General features: G+C 36.9%; 1 long non-coding RNA gene across 2 annotated transcripts in view; it reads right to left on the minus strand.

The window, feature by feature from the left end:
• The window catches only part of LOC117674398 (uncharacterized), a 55666-nt gene extending 45957 nt beyond the window's left edge, over positions 1 to 9709 (minus strand). For both annotated transcript variants that reach the window (XR_004593839.2, XR_004593841.2), the window contains exons 1-3: positions 9579 to 9709; positions 8064 to 8130; positions 6001 to 6099 (exon numbers count right to left, since the gene is read on the minus strand). This is a non-coding gene — a long non-coding RNA (uncharacterized LOC117674398). The remainder of the gene's footprint in view (positions 1 to 6000; positions 6100 to 8063; positions 8131 to 9578) is intronic.
• Between the last annotated feature and the right edge of the window lie 187 nt (positions 9710 to 9896).

The raw sequence follows: 9896 nt of genomic DNA on the forward strand, positions 1-9896 counted from the left end.
TCTTATTTTCAATTAAGCTATCAAATAAATCTTTAAATTACTTTCACTCACTACAGAAGATCCCTATCTACAGACCACCCATCTTTTTGGGTTTGGGTTTTTTTTTAAAAGCTTTTTTGTATTTAATTTCCTTAATTTTCATTGACTTGTAGGACTTTTTTCTTCTTTTTATGCTATTGCCAGCCACTCTAAGTCTATGTATCAGTGAGATGGTCAGCATAAAAATTTAATAAATAAACAACATTTTGTGGCAATGAGTTCTGAGAAAAAGTGCTTTCTTTAGTTTATTCTGCATTTCCTGATAAACCATCTTATTGGACCATTTATTGATTTGATTTATTTATTGGTTCGATTTATATGCCACCCTTCTCCGGAGACTCAGGGTGGCTTACCATGCGTTAAGCAATAGCCTTCATACTTTTTGTATATACCTGCTTAGTAGGGCTTTCGGCCTCCCCTAAGTGGTGTTCTTTTTTATACAAAATCAGCTTATTGCCCCCACAATCCGGGTCCTCATTTTACCTACCTCAGAAGGATGGAAGGCTGAATCAACCTTGAGCCTGGTGAGATTTGAACTTGCAATAATTGCAGGCAGCTGGCAGCTAAGTGCTACTTAACAGCACTTTAGTCTGCTGTGCCACCAAGGCTTTCCTTTCTATAGTATCTAGTATAATTCAGGAGGAGGAAGGAAACCTAATCTCTCTTTCTTACTGTCACACAATATTTCTTAGCAATGATTCAGAGATGATTTGTTACTGAGTGCTTCCTATAGAAAGCTGAAATACAATTACAATCTTTAAAAGTGAAGCGGAATGAGAAGTGTGTACAAATGGACTCTTAGCATGGATGAGGGAAAAATGTAAATGCACTCTCTTTTTTCCTTTTCAGGTCTTCTTTGAGCAAACCTTTCTAGTTAAGTAATTTGGCAAATGAGTGACATTTTTACTTGCAATTATAAAGTGGCTGCAAGGCATTCCTGTCAGCAGGAATGCCAGCCAGAAGTCTTGTGGCTGTAAAAATGCACAAACAGCAAACTTTCTTCTAACAAACGTCATTTTACCAAGCTTGTAGACTTTAACATTTTTATTTATCAGAGTGAAGAGCAGTAGAAAACATTAGATCTGCTAAAGTTCTTAAGCTTTTAGCATGTTCTGTTCTCATACTTGATCTCAAAGGCAGGAAACTGGTCAATTGTACATTCAGAAAGTCTTAGAGATTGGTAGACACTTACTTGGTCTTTCCTAAAGAACTCTTTTAATTTACTTTAAACAAACATTCAGCATAAAAATAAATTGTCCTTTTTTGTACCTTCCATACATTTTCTGGGTTTTTTTTTTCTGATGACTGTCCTTTTGTAGAATACAATAGGAGTCAGAAGCTTAAATTATTTTGCTGTTGAGTGACTAGTTGTATGTATACATACCCATCATGTTAGTCCCTTTTTGGAATAAGCAATCATATGTAAAGCATGGGAAAGGAGTAAGAAAGAGGGAGGGAAGGAGGGAGGGAGGGAGGGAGGGAAGGAAGGAAGGAAGGAAGGAAGAGTAGTTTTCACACACCATTTAATGTACAGGTAGTACTTATTTACAAACTGCCTTGTTTAGCATTTAGGACTTTTGCAGATCTGTAAAGCAAAGAAAAGCTGAAACAAGCTCATACGTACAGTTATTGTTTCACTTAGCAACCGCTTCACTTAACCGAGTTGCAGGTCCCAAATGTGGTTGCTAAACAAGGACTACATGTCTTTCCTCCATATCTTTCTGCTTTATCTGCTTCATCAATTGATTTTTAACTGTATTGGTGCTTTTACTTTTATTGTTTTTATGAACCTTTTCTCACTCGCGCCTATTGTAACACAGATATATCCCAGTAATGTTTTTGCTGTGCTCCAGATTATTTGGCCCCTGACCCACACCAAAGGCAGACTTCAATTATCCTTAGCTGTTTCAGTTCTAAAGTAATGTATTTTTTACATTGTCCCTTTTGTTCTGGCCAGTGTTCTCTATATATTGATCAATTTTCCCATAGATATTATTTATCTTACAGTGATACCTTGGTACTTGTCATTAATTGGTTCTGGGAGGCACAAGAGTACTAAAAATGAAGAGCGCCAAACAAATCAGCTGATTTACCACATGATTCTTTGTTTTGGCCAGGAAGGACTTTCTATGTCAGTGACCTTCCCAGCATGGCCAACTTCCTGTCCATTCTCTGAGGCCATCCCCCTCTTCCTATCACAGCACGTCAAGTACTGAACAAATAATGAGTATCAGGACAACATGTTCACATCAAAAATGCATCGAGTACCCGAATTAGACAAATTTTGAAGTCATTGAGTACCAAGGTACCACTGTACTTTATCAACTATTCTGCCAATTATGAAGTCAGATGACTTCTTGGGATAAACAAAACTCATACTGGCCACTTTAAATTAGTGCAATATGTCTCCTCTCCTTTGTTCTTTGGGTACTGTCCTCCATGGGCAATCTGTTTTGAGCAACAAGACAAGTCTGGTTCTTTCTAAATCTCCAACTTGGAGATCTGGATCAGATTGAACAGCAGCTCAAGAGCAGCAGTGGAAGTATGGGAAGGGAAAGCATGAGGTGATGCAGGTGGAAATAAGAGATGGAAATCTGGCTATCATTCTGCCATTTCATAGAACCTTGCTAAATCTTGCCAAATCTGCCAACTGTTCTTTGAGCTGATTTGGAACATGGGCTTTAGGGCTCTTCTGGAGTAGTGCTAAGCACATGTTCAGCTTTTTAGTTCTCTTGTGGAAGAGTACTCAATGTTTTTCCCCAAAATCCTTATCATCAGCTGATACATTAATTTTGACAAGGGGCTAAGCCTGTGAATACTTCCATCTATTAAGATGTCCTCCTCCCCTGCCCTATTCCATTGTAAGGCAAGTGATTGGTACACATTTTCTTTGTCACTGATGGTGTTTTATGAGAAGGAAACAAAGTAATCCTTGTCCTTAACACACCCTGTACACCATAAAGAAGAGTGACACCATTTGTGGGCATTATGTGGAGCACCATGGTGTCATCATATTTTATATACCAACATTGTTATCTGCTGGCTCAAAGACAAATGGTTTAATTTAATCATAAAGAAGGCCTCTAAATCAGTGATTTACTTGTATGCTGATTTACTTCACTACAAATGCTATCATAAAATGCCAGTAATTATAAACACAAGCCTCTCAAAATCAGTGGCAGATGGAACGGCATAAAAGTCTAATAAAATAATGAAAAAAGATATCCTAAGAATAAATAATTCTTAAAATAATCTCCAGTTTTATTGCTATAAATGCTGCACCATGTCTCTATCTCCATTTTTCAGCTATTAAAGGCACAGTAGTACTAAGTGTTAATGTTTTAACCATTGGCCTAACAAAATTAAAATAAACTTAACTTCAAGTAACTTTCAGGCAGTTTTTTCAACATTTTTTCAGAAGTGGCTTCCTACAGCCTCCTGCTAAGCTATATTTCATTTCTCAATCTATGTTACAGTACTGGACCTGTGACCCAGCTAACAGATTTATAAGTGACCAGAAAAAGAATCAAATACAAAACATTAAATATAATGATTAAATCGCTGAGTTTACTAAGCCAATCCAGAAAGCATAACAATCATTTTTATTAGTCTACTTTCCTCACCTCACACACCCACCAACTCAATTCTTGACAATAACCTTGACAATAAGTTGGCAATAAATACAATTTTTTGAGCAAATCTAACCAAAGAAGCAGGCAGAAAATGTATTGGTTGGATGGATCAACCTTGTTTGCCTTTTAGGATAAAGGGTAAATATTTTATACCGGCTCTTGAAAGCATTGGACAATATTTATTTCCAAAAAGAGAGAAAGACATATAGTCTATATTTCTCTTAGTTTGTGGCACAAGCAAAACATATAAGGAATTTCCAGTAATAGCACTCAAGTACTGCTATCAAGGCATGTGCTATTGGGGTCTGATTGAAGGTATTAGTTATCAACTTTAAATCCCTTCACCTAATGGGACCAGGTTATCTATGGAACCATGTCACTCCAATGGGATTGTCGTCGTCATCCCCTTGCAGCAGCAGAAGAGCCCTGCAGTGGACCCATTGGTCAAAGAGTTTTGGCTGTTGGAGTCTAGGAAGAGAACCTTTTCTGCCATTGGCCCTTGTCTCTGGAATATCTTGCTGCCTGAGGTGAGGTCTGCTCCCAGACTTCAGGCCTTCCAGACGGGTGTTAAAGCTTCACTCTGCAAGATGGCTTGGGATCCTGACAAGGGTAGTCTATGTTGAGGGTGTTTGGTGGACTATGTAATACTGAAGATGTCACCTTCCATCCTTGCCTTTAGTTTTTTAGTTTTGTATTTATTGTTGCTAATATTTTAATATTTATGATTTTAATTTTAAGCCACTCAGAGTTGCTTTGCAGAGTGAGGTGGGCAGCCTATACATTTAATAAATAAATAAATGTGCTATATCTTTAACTGTATCATGAGATGGTTGCTGAAAAACAAAGTAGTCTGCTTCAAATAATTTTCAGATTCAAAAGCATTTATCATAATAGAGTACTATGGAGCTGTATTTTTATTGGACACCATAACAGGTCAAGATGGATGGCTACATTATACACATTAGTTTCTATTTGTCTTGACATAAAACCTTTTAAAATGGACAAAAACTTTAATTTTAAAAAAAAACTAATGGAATAATCCAAAAGTAGGTATAAAGTAATACTTCTCATTTTACATATTTTAATTGAAAATAAGGATGTGTGTGGAAGCTAGAAATAAGGAGTTGAATAAAAACAATATAATTTACCCCCCAAAAAAGTAGCGACTATAATGGTATAGCCTTGTTTAACTTCAAGTGGCATTAAAATTTCATTAGCATGTAATAATTTGCATATAACATTTTTATCCAAAACAGATCAAAAGAAGCCAGTCAGTATTGAAGATGGCGAACTTAATCCAAAGCCTAGTCCTAGCCAACAAGTTAAATGCAGGGAAGAAGGAGAGGTCAGCTAAAGCAATTGTGTAATATTTCATATCCTGTTCTAAAACCATCTTGTTCTCTCCAAATATTGTTTGAGGCACCTAGCCAACTTTTTCTGGGCTTGAAAGGTGAACTGAGTCAATCCTGGTTATTACTTGGCTAGGACACCAGTAGAGAATTCCAGCTAGCCGGCTAAACTATAAAGCAAAAAGGCATCCTAAAACAAGGAAATGGCCAGCCACTTCTACACTGTTGCCATGAAAATAATATGTTGTTCAAGGAGTGACTAAGATTTAACACATTGTTTAATTCTCCAATTTATTCAATTAATACTTTTATTTATTTTATTTTATTATTAAATGTATGCTGCCCATTTCGCCACAGGTGACTGTTTTGAGGCCAATTTAGTAAATATATTTACAAAACTGTAATTAGGTTGACAAATATAATCTTTCTTGAAAACAGGGGCAATGGTATTTAGGAAGTGAATTGTGTGTGTTGATAATTGTTAAGGTAGCTAGTGTTTCAGTGTGTTAGGGACAGATGTTGCATCTGGATTTTACAAGTTTTAAAATGCGGGTACAACATGAATGTTTGTGGATTCCTATTTTCCTTCTTAATATTCTGATCATGTTGATTTCAGGACTTTGGAGAGCTATAAAGGCATTTCTTTGTACTTTTCTCTGTAGCTTTCACTTGATGAAGGAGATCTGCAGAGGCTGCATATTGCTGATCTTTGAACGTGCTCAAGAAAGTTTGACTGCATTTCCTTTTTAGGCAATATCAGATAATTTATTGTACCTATTCTAAGGTATAATATTCTATGGCTTCTTGGTATTATAATAAACCAGGGAGGGAGGGAGGGAGGGAGGGAGGGAGGGAGGGAGGGAGGGAGGGAAGGAAGGAAGGAAGGAAGGAAGGAAGGAAGGAAGGAAGGAAGGAAGGAAGGAAGGAAGGAAGGAAGGAAGGAAGACTTTTGGCCAATTCTGATTTATCTCATAGGGTACCTCAATATTAGAAGTTCCAAATTGTCCTCTTCTTCCTGGCAATGAATGGAAAAGCAACAATGGAAGTGGAATTTCCACACTCTTCAGAATCTACATTTGCTGTTAAAAGTGTTGAAAAACATGCAAAAGAATAAGTTTACAAATAAAATCTGTTATTTATATACTGAATTTAATTTCCTAATAAATTGCATGACCAAAACTTTGGGAGAAACTGATTAGTGAACTTTCTCTTTCAAAAACATTAGCTGGTAAGTGTCATTGATGGCCAAGAAACCCCTACCCAAGTGACACAGCAGCATCTTGGCTTTTTTGCAAATTAATTTTCCTCCAATCCCAATGGCAAAATTGGAAAAGAATGGTCTACTGATCACATTTTGTGGGGTGATTCAGACAATGGAAAGAGTATTTGGGGACAGTCTGTAAAACCAATCAAACAAAAAATTCAACAGCTACATTAGTCAGACAGTTTTGTGAATTGTTTGCCATTTGAAGTTAAGAGATTGAAATGACCTTGCAATCTTCAGTTGACACACGGGGGTCTCCCTTTGAGCTTTTATCTCTGGCAGCAACAATGATAACTGAAAAGTAAACCTGAAGATGTCTAAAATATTTCTCTCTCTCTCTTTCGTTCTCTCTCTCTCTCTCTCTCTCTCTCTCTCACACACACACACACACACACACACACACAAATTAACTATAGCGTGTCTAGTATATCATCTTTGCTTGACAGAAGATAGAAATGTACATTAGATGATTTTAAAACAATTGGTTGGAATTAGTTAATAAACTCTGGTGTTGGGGTACAATAAAGGAAGGACCTCGGTTTACTCTGATTCACTAAAATGTTACCGATTCCTTCTCTTTTCTGATAACAGTCTGGTGCTATTAGCAACTGATTCAGTGTTGAAGGATATCTGGGAATGTGCTTATATGTGGCCTGTCTGCTGACTAGGGAAATCACATTGCCAGAACTGTAAATAATGCAGAAGTCTCACTAATAGTTAGCAATAAGATAAGCTTCACCCTGACATTTCCCCCTCCCCTCCTCCCAAAACTAAATGGGATTCTTGGTGAGACAGAAGTCTCTGGGTTTTCAAAGGTTCCTGGCTTAGTTAAAATGAAACAAATTGCTTTTCCAGTTACTTCTCTCCAGAGGATGAAAGAGGCTGAAACTGAAGAAATATGAGTCTAAGGAGATTGTATGCTCAAATATCTATCTACCGATCTATCTAAATGTATGTCATTTAAATGGATGGCCTTTTAAAACAGAATCTTACATGCTAAAGAGATTCATTCATGTATATGTGAATATATTGATATACTGCATATCTGTATCAAGACATTTATGAGTTCATTACAGACACAGAAGGAAAATAATAGAGTTGTTTTGACAGATGTCCCATGAGATGTCCTTTCATTCTGATTTTTCTTAACTGCCAGTATGTTCCACTGAGGGTGTCCTTGTATAATGAAGATCTGAGGGATAGAATATTTGATGGTTTGCTACTGTAGTGACAGATATGACAGAAGAGTGACTGAACAGCATCATTGGTTGCTCTATCAACATCCTCAAACAACTTTCCTCACGTAACCATTGTTGAGTTACCAGTTCTCCAGAATATCAGGATGAAGGAAAGAGAAATTAAGAGATAGAAGAAATCAAATAGATCCTAGTAATACAGGCATAATTTATAGACTTCTGATTTCATTTAAATCCAGACTACAGAAATAATCTTCTCAGCCAGCCAGCCAGCCACTATGAAAGAACCAGTAGAAAACAGACAGATTTAAATATTTCTATTATTTTTTTCTCCCTGGCCTTTCTGTCCACCTCATCTACTTCCCAGCTCATGAAAATAAAGTTTTCTCAAAGATGATGCTGGTCACACATGAGTGATTATGACCTTCCAACTTTCCAAGGTCCCTCCCAGTTCTGTTATTCTCACCTAGTGGTTAAATTTATTAGATTTACCTAGAGGAGATTTGCGTTCAAGACTCTTACAACCATGGAAATTCACTTGGTGTCTTTGACCAATCAATTGTGTTTTCTCATTCCAACCTACCTCACAAATGAAAGGAATTCTCTGTGGAATCCATCTTGAGCTCCTGGAAAAGAGCCAGCATATAAGCCTAAAATGAGGAGGAAGAAGGACAGAAGCTGTGGCTATTTTGTGTTTATTATGTATTTGTTTATTAAATTTGTATGCTGTCCATCTTGCCAAGTGACAACTCTAGGCTGCCTACAACCATTTCTATTTCTAGTGCCACTGAAATTATAGTCATAATAGGAGCAATTATCACAAGTGGGTTTTGGGAGGGGGAAAACAATTATAAAGCATAACAAGCAGAATGCCATTAGTTTTTATAATCCACTATTATTTGGGCAAACCTATTCTTTTCCATAAGTATGAATGCTACTTATGACCTCTTGCTTAGCAACCCCTGTTCCTTCTCTAACACTTTGCTATCAGTACCTGTATTAATTGATTATATTTCTCTTTGCTCCTTGGGACCTGTACAGACCAGGATGTCCTTCTTCCTTCCCAACTTTCTAGTAAAATGATACTGCATAATTAAAAGTGAAACCCTACAAGCAATCCTAGGAACTGACAATCTACAATTAAATTACTTTGGTGAATTAAAATGGATATTCACCCCAAGTGGACAGAAGCTCATCATAGTATATATTATTATGAACAAAGTTAATCTGAAGAAGTGTACATCCAACCAATCGCTACCCTGCTCAGCTTCTGAGTGAAGCTGGCCTCAGCCAGTTTGTCATCTGCTGAATTGTGTAAAGCTCTGCTCTATTCCAAAATAACATGATCTGAAACCATGATCAAATTATAGTCAAAATACAGTAATTTTAAAACACCAACAGCTACAGCGAATGTTGTATGGAATAAGGAAGACTATTAATCAACATTCCAGAGTAAAATTTAAGATCACAAAATTAAAGGTCTGTTCCAGAGATCTATGTACTACAGATATCAGGTAACATTAGATACTACATACTCCATATTTGGCATTCAAAATATTGTAGAACCTTCAGGTAATTTAAAAAAAAGTTTCCGGGAAAGAAACAGGAAATGTTTACAGTAGAATTTCCTTTACTATCATTCTCAAATACCTGGTTAAGTAGCCCTGTTAGAAGATGCTCCATAGATGTACCCATATTCCACAGGTGAACCCATAGATGTTACCCATATACTTTCTCACAAAATTCTGAGCTGTCAGTCCTGAAGCTTGCCCAGCTAACACATCCTATCCAGACAGGCATCATCTGTCTCCTTCAGCCTTCGCTAGTATTAAAGATAAAGCAGATTCATCCTGCCTTCAGTGGGGGATAAATCAAAGTGACTTCTGAGATGAGCCATAGAAAAATGGTTAGGGAAGGAGTTTGAGAATATGCTTCATAAACTTGTTTTGTAGCATCTCTAAATCTTGTTTTATCTCATCCTCCATATTTCTGCAGCACAGAGCATTTGAGTGTGATACCTTGTGGTGAAAGCTTTAGTAAGATTTATTAACTAGCCTCCCCTAAAATAAAAGAACTGTGAGATGCCTCTACCACTTACAAAGCTGAGGCTTAATAGGATCCAAACTATTGCTCATTCCAAGTATCTTTTCCCCAGCATCAACTGTTTGGCTAGTAAAGATGCCTTTCTGAAGACCTATGAAATTCAGATAGATAAGTATGGACTCAAAGAACCAAAAACCTGATTCACTATAAGGTAATTTTGCCACTGGTCTGCATGGACACAGCATCTCTCACCCATTCATCCTGAAAGAGAAAGAAATAAGAGCATACCTCTTGCTTAGTGTCTGGCACTAAGATAATTAAGAAAAAGATTTAGATACCATCCCCTGTTCTACTTTGGCTTCACAACAGGATC

Source organism: Pantherophis guttatus, chromosome 1 (genome assembly GCF_059756535.1).
Source record: "Pantherophis guttatus breed Tessera chromosome 1, ASM5975653v1, whole genome shotgun sequence".
Lineage (NCBI taxonomy): Eukaryota > Metazoa > Chordata > Lepidosauria > Squamata > Colubridae > Pantherophis > Pantherophis guttatus.